Raw genomic sequence first — 16,504 nt, 5'->3', positions numbered from 1 at the left:
TCAGGCTATGTGGCTCAGTAGGGTAAAGAATCCACCTGCCATGCAGGAGATGCAGGACATGGGTTCGATCCCTAGGTCAGGAAGATTCCCCTGGAGGAAGGCATGGCAACCCACCCCAGTATTCTTGCCTGAAAAATTCCATGGACAGAAGAGCCTGGCAGTCTACAGTCTGTAGGTTCACAAAGATTGGGACACAACTGGAGGGACTGGCACACATGCATGTTTCCCTCTTTATTTCTGGTCTCATCCTTACATTTATGTTCTGATGCTATTTTTAAAACCTGTTTCCTTGCCTACCCAAATAACCTTCCTCTCCCTATTTTCATAGACATGACCACATATCCCCATAGAAGAATGAGAGACAAGGCTGATAAAATACCTATGATGTTGCAAGTGTGAAGTAAAGATCAATTTTGACTAGAGACGGTCAGAGTAGGAGATAGTGATTTGTTTCTTTCCCCTATTATTACTCTATCTAGAGCTTCCCTATACACATCTTAGTAGACCTGAGGAAAACAAGGGAAAAAACATGACCACATAAACAACGGAAAAAACATGACAAATTCCAGTCTTCAGTTTTTTGGGACTCTATTACCTTTTCCTAAACTCAATATGCAGATTCAAAACTATAAAATAAATAGTAAACATCTAAATCTATAGGATGAAGCAGAGTATAGTCTGATTCACAGATACTAAGAGAAATTCTTGAATTCCAAGCCTACTTAAGATTTTATATGGGAGATTTGTAAAGCTTAAGCATCACAAATTTCCTTCCAGCTAAAAATTGCCATATAGGTAAAATGACAACGATGGTGGAGGTGATGATGAAAATCATTAATTAAGCTGATTTTTAACTTAGTCATAGCTCTTTGAGCAATCTCAGGTAGAGATAAATTATCACCTCTTTTCTTGTAGTCTTAAACTAGCTTGCCAAAAAGTAAAGATGCATGATATAAAAATTAGTAACCATACTAGTTTCCTAGGTCTGTCATAACCAAGTTCTACAAACTGGGTGAGGTTTAAAATGCTGATTCAGCTTTGAAATTACAAGAAAGTGGAATAGTAGTTCAAAGAACAATAATATACAAGAGAAATAGACAAATAACATGAAGAGTTGAAACTTTTTTATTCAAATATAGATACTAGGAAAAAATTCATTCACATATTCAGTTACTTTCTCACTTAATGTGCCTTTATTAATGTATTTGTTTGCTTGGTGGTGTATGAAGCAATAATTCTTTCTTTAGCATGGTAATAATACATTGCACATTGATGTTTTCAGAAATACTTGGGTATACTCATAAAAATTAAACATAATCTAGAATCTATGTTTATATATCATTCTTATTACAAAAGTTTCTCATAATAAAATAGTTTCTTATTTGAGAGCCAATGAAACAGATTATTAATATGTGTTTACAGTGTATACTATAAATTATTTAAGGTATGTTATTCTGATGGTCCTTGCATTTCTAAGCTTCTTGGAGAAAGTAAACTTATCATGTACATCCTTGGAAATCTCTCAGTGACATAACACAATGTTGAGAATAAAATGTATGCTCAGGAAAAACAATAATTTGACTTCAGTTATTTTTAATTATCATTAAAATTTCACTTTGCTTATTTGCTTGGAAAGACAACTAAATATGTTATTAGAATATTTACTGACACTTATAGCATGAGAAATGACTGACAACCCAGTGTGGTCTCAGTCCTGTATTATTGTTTCTTTATCAAATGAGAACAGAATGGGGAATAAATAATTATGCTCATTTTTAGTGTTAAACTGATTCAACTTGCTGCTTCTATAAGGCTGTATTTTAGAATTTAGGCTTTGAGGTAAATATAATGTCTTTGTCTAACCCTTTCTGAGAGAACAGTCTATCAATATTTAATTTGACCAGCCAAAGAAAGCATTAACATAGCATAAAACAATTTATGAGATTGGCTCAGTCTTGGATTTCCTTATTACATGTAGTTAAAATTTATCAACAAGAACATTATGGGTGCGTGTTTGTTATCTTAATAATTCTAATTAACTTCTGGTAATTGCTGAGAATCTGCAAGTGACTAACTCTTTCTATTTTTCATTGTTATAGTTTCCAACAACCAGCAGAGAAATTAATAAAATAAGCCTGTGAGAAATGAAACAATGCAGACCAACTAAGTTTTCTTTCCATTGGAGAATATACAAATCAGTGCAAATATTCTATATATAAATATTTGAAAACCAGAAGTTCCAGGATAGCAATAGGAAAATATGGGAATTCTTTTAAGTATTATATACACACATGCATAAACAAGTGTGTGTATGTGATTTTTTTAAAAGAACATTTCTTATTATTACTAATTACTGAGATACGTGATTCTAAGAATAGCATTTCCACTGATAACAAGTCTCCTATCTTTGGTGCTTAATTCATATCAGTCTTGCTATAATGGGCATGAATTGTGAAGATACACACACAGAACTGAGCTACACAAATGACTCAGATTAATTCTGACTTCAGTCAGTCTCACAAAGCAACATGGTGTCGTTCATTTGCCTTGTTCATGTCACAAAGCCAATTAGTTTCTAGTAATAGACTGACAAGGCTTGGAAGATATATTTTGTAGAGGTGACATCTATGGGCCCTTTACCACATTTAATGATGTGTAGTATATAATATAGTAAAGCAAAAAATGCAGCAAGAGACTGTATGAATCAATTAAGAAAAAAAAATTGGTTGTCAGAACCATGAGTTATAGAAAATTATTAGTTTAAAGTAAAGTCATGCTGGGTATTTTACATATTATGTCTTTGTAGATATTAGATACTTAATTTTGTTAAGTAAATTTGTAAAACAAAACAATGTATGTATGTTGAAGAACTACTACCGTATCTTATTTTTCACTGTAGAGAAGTAGTTTATTTTTATTGATTTATCTATTTCATTGTTAGAGATACTTTAGTAACCATTTTTTTTTCTGAAATAAGGATATGAACAAAAATTAATAATCTTTATTTGAAAATCAAGAGTAAGACAAGTAATAGAATGAATCCAGCCAACATTCTAGAATAAAGGTGCATTACATAATGAAGGAGTTTTTCATCCATTAATGCAACATTATCGATGTAATGGTATCTACATACAAAAATGTGAAAGAGACAAATGTCATTAGTTTGAAATATTTAAATTATAAATAATGTAAGCAGTTTATATTGATTGAAACTCCAGGAAAGGTACAATTATGAGAAGACCAACAGATTATTTTCTTAAGAGTTCTGGTGAAAGGGATTATTTAAATCTAGAATTAGATGTTATTACACCTAACAAAATGTTACAGTACCAAAATGTCTTATAAAGCCATGAGGAGAAAAGAAAATATCAGAATTATATAAGGAAGATACAAAGATTAACCACAGTAAGACCAGAAAAGAGAATGCTAAATATTCTTTATTTGCTAAAAATAATTGTCATGAAAATAAAAAAGAACTATAATCTTGAGCTTTATAATAGTTTTAATTTCCTAATCCGGAAAATACACAAGTAAAATAGTTTTCCAGGTTATGTTTACCAAGTTTCATTTCCTCCACTATGCTCCTAAAGTACTGAAATTCCTTGTTTAGATAATCCAAATTCTGTTAAGTTTTACAGATAATACTCATTTGTTTTTCCTATGTCAGAATACTTTCTGAAATTTAGAATAGTTTAAAATGACCAACTTCATAATTAGATATTGTTTCAAATTTCAGGTCTATTATTGTTTCTACTTCATTAACATCTCTGAGACTTGATTTCCATATCTCATGATTGGTTTTAATGAATATTACCTCATAAGACTGTTGCCATGATTAAATGTACTGTGGAAAGAATCTGGGGAAGGGGGTATTTAAGAGGGCATGGTAGTGTTGCTTTACTCTGGTTATTTCTTCTTTATTGGAATTAGTTGATCTGCATTATTTTTATTTTAAAGTTTACAGCTACTAAGATATGTTTTAAATGTGCCTAGAAGGAGAGAAAACAAAATCCTGGGCCTGTAAAAATAGGGAGATGGAATGCATGCTGCTGCTAAGTTGCTTCAGTCGTGTCCGACTCTGTGCGACACCATAGATGGCAGCCCACCAGGCTCCGCCATCCCTGGGATTCTCCAGGCAAGATAGTGTTGCATAAATCTGAGGTGTTCAAAGGAAATTGTCAAATGATAAATATCCTGGTTTCTAGGTAGAAAAAAAAAACTTTTTATTGTCAAGGTAGGAAAGTACACAGTCATTGACTTCACAGTGTATAGGCTTCAAATATTAAATATAGGCATATCTTATTTTGTTATGATTTGCTTTTTGCACTTCACAGATAATGTGTTTTGAAGGTTTGTGGCAGCTCTGCAGTAAGCAAATCTATCAGTTCCACTCTTCCAACAGTATTTGTCCACTTTGTGTTTCCATGTCACATTTTGGTAATTCTTAGAGCATTTCAAACTTTTTCATGATGATCATATTTGTCATGGTGATCTGTAATCAGTGATCTTTGACGTTACTATTGCAAAAAGATTACAGTTCCATTAAGGCTTGGATAATATTAGATTTTGTTTTTTAGCAATTAGTAGTTCTTAATTAAGGTATATACTTTTTTTTTTTTAGACATAATGCTATCGCACAGTTAAAGGACTATAGTATTGTATAAACAAAATGTGTGTACACTGGGAAATCAAAAAAATTGTGTGACTTGTTTTATTGTAATATTGTGTTATTGTGGTCATCTGGAACTGAAACTCAATCTCTCTGAGGTATGCTTGTATTCACCATACCTGTTTGTCCATGAATCACCCAAAATAATATTTTTTAAAAATCGTCTCATGCTGGTGATACAGTTGAGTCATTTGACATAACTAACAAAATAAGCAGAGACATAACCTTACAAACATGTGTAGTGTTCCAAGAGAGAACCAACCAATATGAGTTAGATTTTTCCAGCAAGATGTACAGCTGATTATTCATAGTGATACAACATGTGAAAGATAATAAAACTGGTAAGTTTTATGTGACTGAGATATAAAGACATCTACAAATAATAATAAAATAATATCAAAAAAACATAACAAAAAATTATCTTGAGTCTAGAAATGAAATTAAGGAAAATAGAAAGACATGAAACTAACCTTGGATTCTAGAAATGAAATTTGTAGAAATTAAAATTAAGCAGATATATTAAAATTCATGGGAGCTATAACCCAAAGGTCCAACATGGATCTGTAGCATTCCAGTGGGAAAGACTAGAGAGAAAGGGGGACTAAAATCAAGGAATTATCAGAATTACATGTATGTTGGAAAGATATAATTCAGAAACATAAAAAAATAGTGTTTCTGAACAACTTTGATTTAATAAGCATATTATACATTGAATTAGAATTTGTAATAGAAGTAGCAACTCCTTTGGAGAGTATAAAATTGGTCACAAAACTTTAGAGAACAGATATAAGAGAGAATAAAGTAACCAGCTTAAAAACAGTATAAATATTGCTCAGCAAGATTTAGGGATCTTTACTAACTTTAGACTAAGTTAAATATTCATGTTAAAATTTAAAATTAAGCATGAAAAGGACATAAATATACTGCAGAACTTACAAACTACTGGGGAGAGAGTAAACTAATATTTCAATAATAAATAAAAGCTGGGAAATGGAAAAATGAGCAAGAAGAAGCACGGCAAGTATAATACAGAAAATTTTATTTAGTTGTAACTAAATTCATAATTAAAGAATTACCATAAACATAGTAGCAGTAAATCTGTTTTGTTTTAAATTCACAGAATTTCAAAATAAATAATAAAATTTCTGTTTTATGTTTAGAAAAGAATCAGGGAGATAAACTAACAAAACTACACCTTTAAGTAAAATCAATATTTGAACTGTCAGTTCAGTTCAGTCGCTCAGTCGTGTCCAACTCTTTGCAACCCCATGAATCGCAGCACGCCAGGCCTCCCTGTCCATCACCAACTCCCGGAGTTCACTCAGACTCACGTCCATGGAGTCGGTGATGCCATCCAGCCATCTCATCCTCCGTCGTCCCCTTCTCCTCTTGCCCCCAATCCCTCCCAGCATCAGTCTTTTCCAATGAGTCAACTCTTTGCATGAGGTGGCCAAAGTATTGGAGTTTCAGCTTTAACATCAGTCCTTTCAAAGAACACCCAGGACTGATCTCCTTTAGAATTGACTGGTTGGATCTCCTTCCAGTCCAAGGGACTCTCAAGAGTCTTTTCCAACACCACAGTTCAAAAGCATCAGTTCTTCAGCGCTCAGCTTTCTTCACAGACCAACTCTCACATCCATACATGACCACTGGAAAAACCATAGCCTTGACTAGATGGACCTTTGTTGGCAAAGTAATGTCTCTGCTTTTGAATATGCTATCTGGGTTGGTCATAACTTTCCTTCCAAGGAGTAAGCGTCTTTTAATTTCATGGCTGCAATCACCATCTGCATTGATTTTGGAGCCCCCCAAAACAAAGTCTGACACTGTCTCCACTGTTTCCCCAAATATTTCCCATGAAGTGGCAGGACCAGATGCCATGATCTTTGTTTTCTGAATGTTGAGCTTTAAGCCAACTTTTTCACTCTCATTTTCCACTTTCATCAAGAGGCTTTTTTGTTCCTCTTCACTTTCTGCCATAAGGGTGGTGCCATCTGCATATCTGAGGTTATTGATATTTCTCCCGGCAATCTTGATTCCAGCTTGTGCTTCTTCCAGCCCAGCGTTTCTCATGATGTACTCTGCATAGAAGTTAAATAAGCAGGGTGACAATATACAGCCTTGACGTACTCCTTTTCCTATTTGGAACCAGTCTGTTGTTCCATGTCTAATTCTAACTGTTGCTTCCTGATCTGCATGTAGGTTTCTCAAGAGGCAGGTCAGGTGGTCTGGTATTCCCATCTCTTTCAGAATTTTCCACAGTTTATTGTGATCCACACAGTCAAAGGCTTTGGCATAGTCAATAAAGCAGAAATAGATGTTTTTCTGGAACTCTCTTGCTTTTTCGATGATCCAGCGGATGTTGGCAATTGATCTCTGGTTCCTCTGCCTTTTCTAAAACCAGCTTGAACATCTTGAAGTTCACGGTTCATGTACTGCTGAAGCCTGGCTTGGAGAGTTTTGAGCATTACTTTACTAGCGTGTGAGATGAGTGCAAATGTGTGGTAGTTTGAGCATTCTTTGGCATTGCCTTCTTTGGGACTGGAATGAAAACTGACCTTTTCCAGTCCTGTGGCCACTGCTGAGTTTTCCCAATTTGCTGGCATATTGAGTGCAGTGCTTTCATAGCATCATCTTTCAGGATTTGAAATAGCTCCACTGGAATTTCATCACCTCCACTAGCTTTGTTCATAGTGATGCTTTCTAAGACCCACTTGACTTCACATTCCAGGATGTCTGGCTCTAGGTGAGTGATCACTCCATCTTGATTATCTTGGTAGTGAAGATGTTTTTTGTACTGTAATGCACAACAAAAAAGAAAAGAATGTTCACCAGGGTGAAATACTGATTCAGTATTTCTATGTACATGTTTCCAATGAAAAGTTGGTATTTGTAAAACAAAAGTATTTAAAAGTAGGCCACAAAGCAAATCTCAACGAATATTTAATTTTTCACAATGAAAATGTCATTCTCTAACCATGACACAATAAATTAGGAGAGAAAAAAGAAAATTAAAGCACTAACATTTCAGAACATGTTTAAATCTACTTTGAAAATAACTTATCAGATAATATATTCTGATTGATTAGTGTTGTTCAGTTGCTAAGTCATCCCTGACTCTTAGCAATCTCATGAACTATACCATGCCAAGCTTCCTTGTCCTTTATTATCTCCCAGAGTTTGCTCAAACTCATGCCATTGAGTCAGTCATGACATCGAACCACCTTATCCCCTGTCACCCCCTTCTCCTCTTGTACTCAGTTATTCCCAGCATCAGGGTCTTTTTCAATGAGTCGGCTCTTCACATCAGGTGGCCAGAGTATTGGAGCTTCAGCTTTAGCATCAGTCCTTCCAATGAATATTCAGGGTTGACTTCTTTTAGGATTGACTGGTTTGATTTCCTTATTGTTCAAGGGACTCTCAAGAGTCTTCTCTAGCACAACAGTTTGAAAGCATCAGTTTTCTGGTGCTCAGCTTTCTTTATGGTCCAGCTCTCACATCCATACATTACTACTGGGAAAGCCATAGCTTTTGACTCTATGTACCTTTGTTGTCAAAGTGATATCTCTGCTCTTTAATATGCTTCTAGGTTGGTCATAGCTTTTCTTCCAAGGAGTAAGCGTCTTTTAATTTCATGGCCACGGTCACCATATGCAGTGATTTTGGAGCCCAAGAATATAAAATCTGTCACTGTTTCCACTGTTTCCCCTTCTATTTGCCATGAAGTGATGGGACTGGATGCCATGCTTTTTGTTTTTTGAATGTTGAGTTTTAAGTCAGCTTTTTCACTTTCCTCTGTTTCATCAAGAGACTCTTTAGATCCTCTTTGCTTTCTGCCATTAAAGTGGTATCATTTGCATATCTGAGGGTTTTGTTAGTTTTCCCAGCAATCTTGATTCCAGCTTGTGAATCATCCAGCCCAGCATTTTGCATGATGTACTCTGCATAGAAGTTAAATAAGCAGGGTGACAATATACAGCCTTGGCCTACTTCTTTACTGATTTTGAACCAGTCTGTTGTTCCATGTCCAGTTCTAACTGTTGCTTCTTGTCCTGCCTACAGGCTTCTCAGGAGACAGGTAAAGTGGTCTGGTATTCCAGTCTCTTTAAGATTTTTCCAGTTTGTTGTGATCCACACAGTTAAATGCTTTATTTATTTTGTGTGTGTGTTACATTTATGTTTAAAAACTGCTACAAACAAACAAACCCTGTACAAAAAACTTGAACATCCAGCCCTGTGAAACAGTAAGCTCCAGCAACATTATCGCTTAGGACTTCACATTCTTCTGCCTTGGCGTCATAGTCTTCCTCTGTCACATATGGGTCTTCCTGCCCCACTACTTTGAAATAGTAGTCTTGAGAGACATTATCGCCTAGGACCCCCTCTTCCTCTGCCTCGTCCTCGGCCACGTCCTCTTCCTTGGCCTCGTCCTCGTCCTCTTCCTTGGCCTCGGCCTCTTCCTGCAACAGCTTCCCTTTTCTTAGACTTCACCTTTGGTTCCACATCCACGAGTAGTGTATCCAGAGGTAAGCTGTCTGGCAGAATAAAATACCGAATGTTATTTCCTTGAATACTCAGTGTTTCCAGCTGTACAGGTTCTCTGTTCTTCAGGGTCATTTTCACTGCTTTAAGATGTGTGTTCATACTGACATCTACACCTGTGATTGTTCCATGGACCTGTGTTCCATTCTTTAATTCAATGGTTACAGTTTCATGACTCAATTTCGTCAAAAATCACACGAGCTTCATCCTAGCGGCGCCGTCACCATTTCGGCCGATAGTACATGAAATCCGACCACCAAGAGTTGAGGTTGGGCGTATGAATCAGTTAAATGCTTTAGTACAGTCAATGAAGCAGAAGTAGATATTTTTCTGGAATTTCCTTTCTTTTTCTATGATCCAGTGGATGTAGACAATTTGATTTCTGGTTCCTCTGCCTTTCCTAAGTCCAGCTTGTACATCTGCAAATTCTTGGTTCATGTACTGTTGAAGCCTATCTTGAAAGATTTTGACCATAATCTTGAAGCATGTGAAATGAGTGCAATTGTATGGTAATTTGAACATTCTTTAGCATTGCCTTTCTTTGGGATTGGAGTAAAAACTGACTTTTTCCTGTCCTGTGGCCATTGCTGAGTTTTCCAAATTTCCCTGCATACTGAGTGTAGCACTTTAACAGTATCATCTTTTAGGATTTGAAATAGCTCAGCTGGAATTCCATCACCTCCGCTAGCTTTGTTCATAGTGATGCTTCCTAAGGCCCACTTGACTTCACACTGCAGGATATTTGGCTCTAGCTTTTGATTTCTATCAGAGAGTATTTAGAACCTAGTGATAATAAAAATACTCTATATAAAAAGTTTAAAATTGATAAAGCAGTCTCTCAGAAGGTAGAATATGACTCAAATACATTTAGCTGGGAAAAATAATTGAAAATGTATAAGTTTAGAATCCTTTCTAAGAGAAATAAAAAAATAAGACATTGCATTTGGCTTCTAATACCATTTCCATTGACTTCTTCCCTGGTGGCTTAGGGATAAAGAATATGCCTGCAATTAAGGAAACACAGGATCCACCCCTGGGTCGGTAGATTCCCTGGAGAAGAAAATAGTAACCGTCTTCAGTATTCTTGCCTGGGAAATCCCATGGACAATGAAGCCTGGTGTGCTATGGTCCATGGGGTTGCAAAAACAGAAGGACATGACTTAGTGACTAAACAACAACAACCATTCTCCAGTGGAAGGAACCAGAGCTCCTTGGAGAAGTGGCTGAATTTAGGGTCGAGCAGGGAGAACACACACACAGTGTGAGCCTATAGCATCTTGTAGTTCCAGAAAATAAGGTGTTTAAAAAGCAAAATGGTATCCGTCAAAAGGACACATAAGTCAACGGAAAGAGATTCCATTAGCCAAAGCTGAAACAGCTTTAAGCAAATAAAGTAAGTACTGTTAAATTATAACCCAAATATGGAAAATATTCATGTACCCAAACAGATGATATACATAGATGATTGAATAAAGAAATTAATGGAGGATAATAGACAAGTCTCCTGTGCAGAACAATTGCAAACAACTATGTAAGTATTTCTCCTTTAAGAAACTGGTGCATGACTTCCCAGCCCTTAACCGTGGAATGTACACAGTGACTTTCATCCAAAAAGTATAGAATGGAAAAGGGGGAAAAAAAGAAACTTGACAAACACTATCTCAGCAAGGTAATCAAGATAGCATCATCAATAATAATTCATGTTCATTCAGTATATCCTTGATGTGATATGATGAGAATGTTACCCTAATCTACCAATGAAAAAAGAAATCTGAAATTGAGGAAAATTCTATAAAATGCATGTCTGCTGCTGCTGCTAAGTTGCTTCAGTCGTGTCCTACTCTGTGCAACCCCATAGATGGCAGCCCACCAGGCTCCACTGTCCCCGGGTATATCTTAAAACTGTCAACATCATCAAAACCAAGGAAAATCTGAGTAACTGGCGGAGTTCAGAGGAGACTAAGATATGATGACTAGTGTAATGTACTGTGATTGGGATTCTAAAACAGAAAATTAATTTTAGGGAAAAACTAATGATGTCTAAAGAAAGTACGGATTTAAGTTAATATTAAGTTATCAAAATTGTTTCTAAAATTAATTAATCAAAATGTGTCATAATAATGTAACATATTAACAATTGGGGAAAATGGGTTTTGTAGCCTCTGTATTAAACCTGAAATTTTTCCAAAATTCTAAAACAATAATGAAATTATTTTAAAAAGTAGACACTGGACATCTAAAGAAAAAGTCTTACCAGGATATTAAAAAGGAAAATAAGAATATACATATAAAATTTTATCATATTAAAAAAAGAAGAATGACATGTGTGGCATGCTGTAATTTGGGTGTTTGAAAAACCTAATAAAAAAGACTTCTGCCTAAACGGATCCTGTAAATTAGAGAAAGCATATATACATATGGAAGGAATTAGACAGGAGGTGTAATTATGGCAGATGTTTTATAGTCAAAGTAAAATATCATACATAATTTCATAATTTAAGTAGTTGAAAATTTAGACCAAATATATCAAAAATATTTTAAATATTTTAAAATTCAGACCAAGTAAGCAATTTTCAGAAAACAGCAAAATTTAATAAAATATGATTCTGAAGAAACTGAAAATATAAATACATATTTCTCAATTAAAGAACATAATCGTTAGGTTGTAATCCACAATCCACCCTACTCAGACGTGTACCCACAAAACACCAAACCCAGATAATTTTGAAATTAAGATTCATTAAACCTCTAGGAAATAAATAGTTATTTATATCAATTTTCATGAGAATAGAAAGAAAAGTACTCAAAAATAATTACAAAAGGCTGTTGTCTTAAAATAATTGTGACAAAGAAAGACATAGGCAACGTGATTTCTGAATAGAGACAAAAATGTAAATAAAATCCAACAATGTATGTAAAAATACATTATAGCGAAGTGGGTTATATTCCCCAAGGAAATAAGAAATTTCAATATTTGAAATATTTCAAAGTGATTCACTTAAAAATTAAAAGAGAAAATATATATTATTCTATAAATGGCTGATGAAAAATATTTGATATATGTAAATATCCATAAATGGTTTTTAATTAAATTCTGGTAATATATAGAAAATTTTTTTGAAATTTGTGATCCAAATTTGGCAATACATCTCCTTTTTGATAATCAAAAAGAAATAACAGTCATGATTTATTGAGGGATAAGAGAAGAATATTTAAAATCATGGTTGTTACAGCTTTTATATTGGAGGGCTTATAGACAGCTGATTAAGAGAAGAATAAAATAAAAGTATAAGACTACAAAAGAAGGGACTATATTGCCATTATATTCAGATATTATCAGTGTAACTAAGCAATTAAGAATTGTTATAGAGGAAAACTGGGGAAAAATTACTTGTAGAGTATCATTATACACCAAAAACATTGTTAGAAACTGAATCTTTCCACAAAAATGTCATGTTTATATTTAGCAAAAAATATAAAAAACTGAATAATAAACCTAACAAAAGTAGAAGGTATTTGTAATATAAATTATGTTTTATTTAAAAACATGAAAGATAGAATTCACCTGTGAAGCAATCTGGTCCTGAACTTTTATTTTTGGAAGTTTTTAATCACAGTTTCAGTCTCAGTACTGGTGATTTGTCTGTTCGTATTTTCTGTTACTTCCTGGTTCAGTCTTGGAAGGTTGTATGTTTCTAAGAATTTGTCCATTTTTTTCAGGCTGTTCATTTGGTTGGTGGATAGGTGCTTGTAGAAATCTCTTATAATTCTTTGTATTTCTGTGGTGTCAGTTGTAGCCTCTCCCTTTTCATTTCTGATGTTATTGATTTAGGCCCTCCCCTTTTTTTCTTGATGAGTTTGGCTAAAGGTTTATCTATTTTGTTTATCTTCTCTAAGAATGAACTTTTAGTTTTATCGATCTTTTCTATTGTTTTCTATTTTGACTCTGTTTATTTCCACTCTTATCTTTATTATTTTTTCCCTCTACTAACTTTGGGTTTTATTCTTCTTTCTCTAGTTGCTTTAGGTGTAAGGTTAGGTAACTTATTTGAAATTTTTCTTGAATCTTTAGGTAAGATTGTATTGCTATCAACTTCCCTCTTAGAACTGCTTTTGCTGCACCCCATAGGTTTTGGGTCAATGTGTTTTTATTGTCATTGTCTCCAGGTATTTTTTTAATTCCTCCTTGATTTCTTCAATGATTCATTGGCTGTTTAGTAACATATTGATTAGTCTCCATGTGTTTATGCTTTTTACTTCTTTTTTTTCCCTGTAATTTCTCATGTTATAGCTTTGAGGTTGGAAAAGATGCTTGATATGATTTCAGTTTTCTAAAATTTACTGAGGCTTGATTTGTAACCCACGATGTGATCTATCCTGGAGAATGTTCCAAGTGCATTCAATGAACACTTGAGAAGAAAGTATATTCTGCTGCTGTTGCATGGAATATCCTATAGATATCAACTGAGTTTATCTGGTCTAATGTGTCATTTTAGACTTTTGTTTCCTTATTAATTTTCTGTCTGGATGATTTATCCATTGGTTTAACTAGGCTGTTAAAGTCCCTCACTATTGTTGTGTTATTGTCAACTTCCCCTATTATGGCAGTTAATTATTTGATTTATATATTGAGGTGCTCCTGTGTTGGGTACATATATATTTACAATTGTTATATCTTCTTCTTAGATCGATCCCTTGATCTTTATGTAGTATCCTTCCTTGTCTCTTGTTGCAGTCTTTATTTTAGAGTCTATTTTTTATATGAGTATTGCTATTCCAACTTTCTGTTGATTTTCAGTTTCATGGGATATTTTTTCCTATCTCTTCACTTTCAGTTCGTATGTGTCCTTAATCTAAAGTGGGTCTCTTGTAGACAGCATATTTACAGGTTTTGTAAATTATGTTTTATTTAAAAATATGAAAAAATAAAAATAAATGGAGCAATTTCCACTTATTGTTGGAAAGACTCAATATTGTAAAAATAGCATTAACTGAGTTTGAACAAGCTCTGGGAGTTGGTGAACGACAGGGAAGCCTGGCGTGCTTCAGTGCATGGGGTCGCAAAAAGTCGAACACAACTGAGTGAACTAACTGAACTGATAAAGCAACAGAGTAATGATAAAATCCTAATAGATCGATTAATAGAATTTGGCAAATGATCTCAATATTGCTGTGCAAGTGAACAGAGCATGAAAAGCCAAGAAACATTCTAATATACAATATGTCTTTGGATCTTGCTTGTTATTGATGCTGACATTTTTTTTCTATTTTTTTTAATGTAGAGTGTTTTCTATATAACATTTAAGGCAATATTAGGTATTGTATTTGATTCTATCATTTTATCATGTATTTCCTGCTTATTCCCTTCATTTTATTTCCTTATTTTTCTATTCCTACTTTTCTGACTTCTTTTTAGAATATTTTATCTTTTGAAAAATTTAATTTTAGATCCTCTTTAGGATTTTTAGCTATACCAGTTTGCATAGGTTTTAATGGTTGCTCTCAGGATTACTTTCAAAGACTCTGAAAGTTCTAAATTTTTACCTGATTTGCAAGCTAACAAGTTAGCTTGCTGCAGTATCATGGAGCTGGCAGAAGACATTTCTGGGTCAGATATAAAGGATTCTTTATTACTCATAGTAACAGTAGTTGACAGTGCATCAGGAATATATATCATGGATTCATGAGACCCATTTCTCATAGGGCAACATGATGAGAATCAGATGACATTTGTATGCATACTGAATTGCATAACGAAGATGGGCCCTACCCTGGTGGTTCAGTCAGTAAAGAGTCTGCCAGCAACGCAGGACACTCAGTTCAATCCCTGGGTCAGAGAGATCCCCTGGAGGAGGAAATGGCAACCCACTCCAGTATTCTGGCCTGGAGAATCCCATGGACAGAGGAGCCTGGCAGGCTACAGTCCATGTGGTTGCAAGAGTCGGACACGACTGACCTACTAAACCCACCTACCTAGATGTACCCTGTTTATTTTATAATAGGGCTGTAAATCTGCCTGCCCTTTGCTTTGGAGGATACATTATCTTTACTAGACTACAGTTAGTATGCCTGCCCCAATGCTCCAGAAGGATTCACTACATATCCTAATACTGCTTGTTTTACAAATAGCCTTGAAAAGATAATCTGGAGCAAAGATAGAAGTCACCTCTATGCACAGAATGTGTGGAGTGTGAGAGATGCAGAAAGAGTTGTCTTCCAGAGTATACATGCTTCATGTCTATACAGCAGAACATTTTCCCTGAATACACCATGCCATTGACTACTCTGATTAATCTAACTAATACTGAGAAAAAATTTACTCAGTTCATGTCATGAAGCATTTTATATTTACTAGCAAGCAGTGGGATGTGGTCCACTGCAGTGTAAACCTTGACCATGCCCACAAACAGCTGGATGCACCTCTTACACCATCTCAACCTACACTTGAAAGCCAGATGGCTTTCTTAGTAAGTTTTTGGATTGATGTTTTACTCTACTATGGCCTTCATGAACTAGTGATGGGGTACATGGTGAGTAATGTACTCAAATCAGTGGTCATTATTCTTATGATCTAAGACCATTTCAGTCCAATGGAAAATCCAAATGGCTAAACTAGAATTAAGTTAGCATTTCCTAGACTCTTTTTTGGCTGTGTTGCTACCTATAGACAGCATCAAGTAATCTGAACAGGCATTTCTGACAGGAGAGAAAAGAAGCATCATGCTCTGGAATATTCAGTTTGAAATCCCAAATTGTCAACATAGATCTAAATGACTCCCTATTCCTTTGTCCTGATTTTTGACCAGGAAGTGGCTGAGAGGCTATGATCTTTTTCTTGACCTAAGTGTCTTGTGAATTTGTAGTGCAAGAGGAGGTTAGGGAGATAGAGTCAGAAATTTTTTGACTCTATCTCAGTCTTGAGTTCATTTTTGAGGATGCCATACAGTTCTCAAGTATACCAGATTCACATGGATGGTAGGGAGAGTGTCATGTCCATTAAAAACTTTCAGTGTCAGCTCATTATTGTTTCATTACAAAAGATGAGTGAATGCAAAAATAATCTGATGAAAATGCAAATGAGAGATGAAAATATAGCAAAAATTAATTTCATGGGTCGTAGTTGTATTGCCAGAGTTAACTAATTAGACTATAATACCATCATGGTAACTTGAAAAATATGAGTGACAGCCTCAGCTTCAGAAATCATAGAGTCCTTTACTTTATACCCTGTGTGTGATAGTGGCTATGTTGCCATTCTTATACAGTGGTTCTGGGAAGAAATGGCAACAGTCT

At 34.7% G+C, this 16,504-nt stretch overlaps 1 long non-coding RNA gene and 1 pseudogene across 25 annotated transcripts in view; one reads left to right on the top strand and one right to left on the bottom strand.

Annotated features, from left to right (window-relative positions):
* The window catches only part of LOC147378299 (uncharacterized), a 677,507-nt gene that overhangs the window by 199,482 nt on the left and 461,521 nt on the right, over positions 1–16,504 (top strand). The gene's annotated exons all lie outside the window — the stretch shown is intronic.
* On the bottom strand, positions 9,023–9,442 carry LOC147378302 (small nuclear ribonucleoprotein Sm D1 pseudogene; annotated as a pseudogene).

This window comes from Bos grunniens, chromosome 2, assembly GCF_055505025.1.
Source record: "Bos grunniens cultivar Pamir isolate PY7600 chromosome 2, Bosgru_T2T1.0, whole genome shotgun sequence".
NCBI classification, from domain to species: Eukaryota; Metazoa; Chordata; class Mammalia; order Artiodactyla; family Bovidae; genus Bos; species Bos grunniens.
This window is presented reverse-complemented; position numbering and strand designations above follow the sequence as displayed.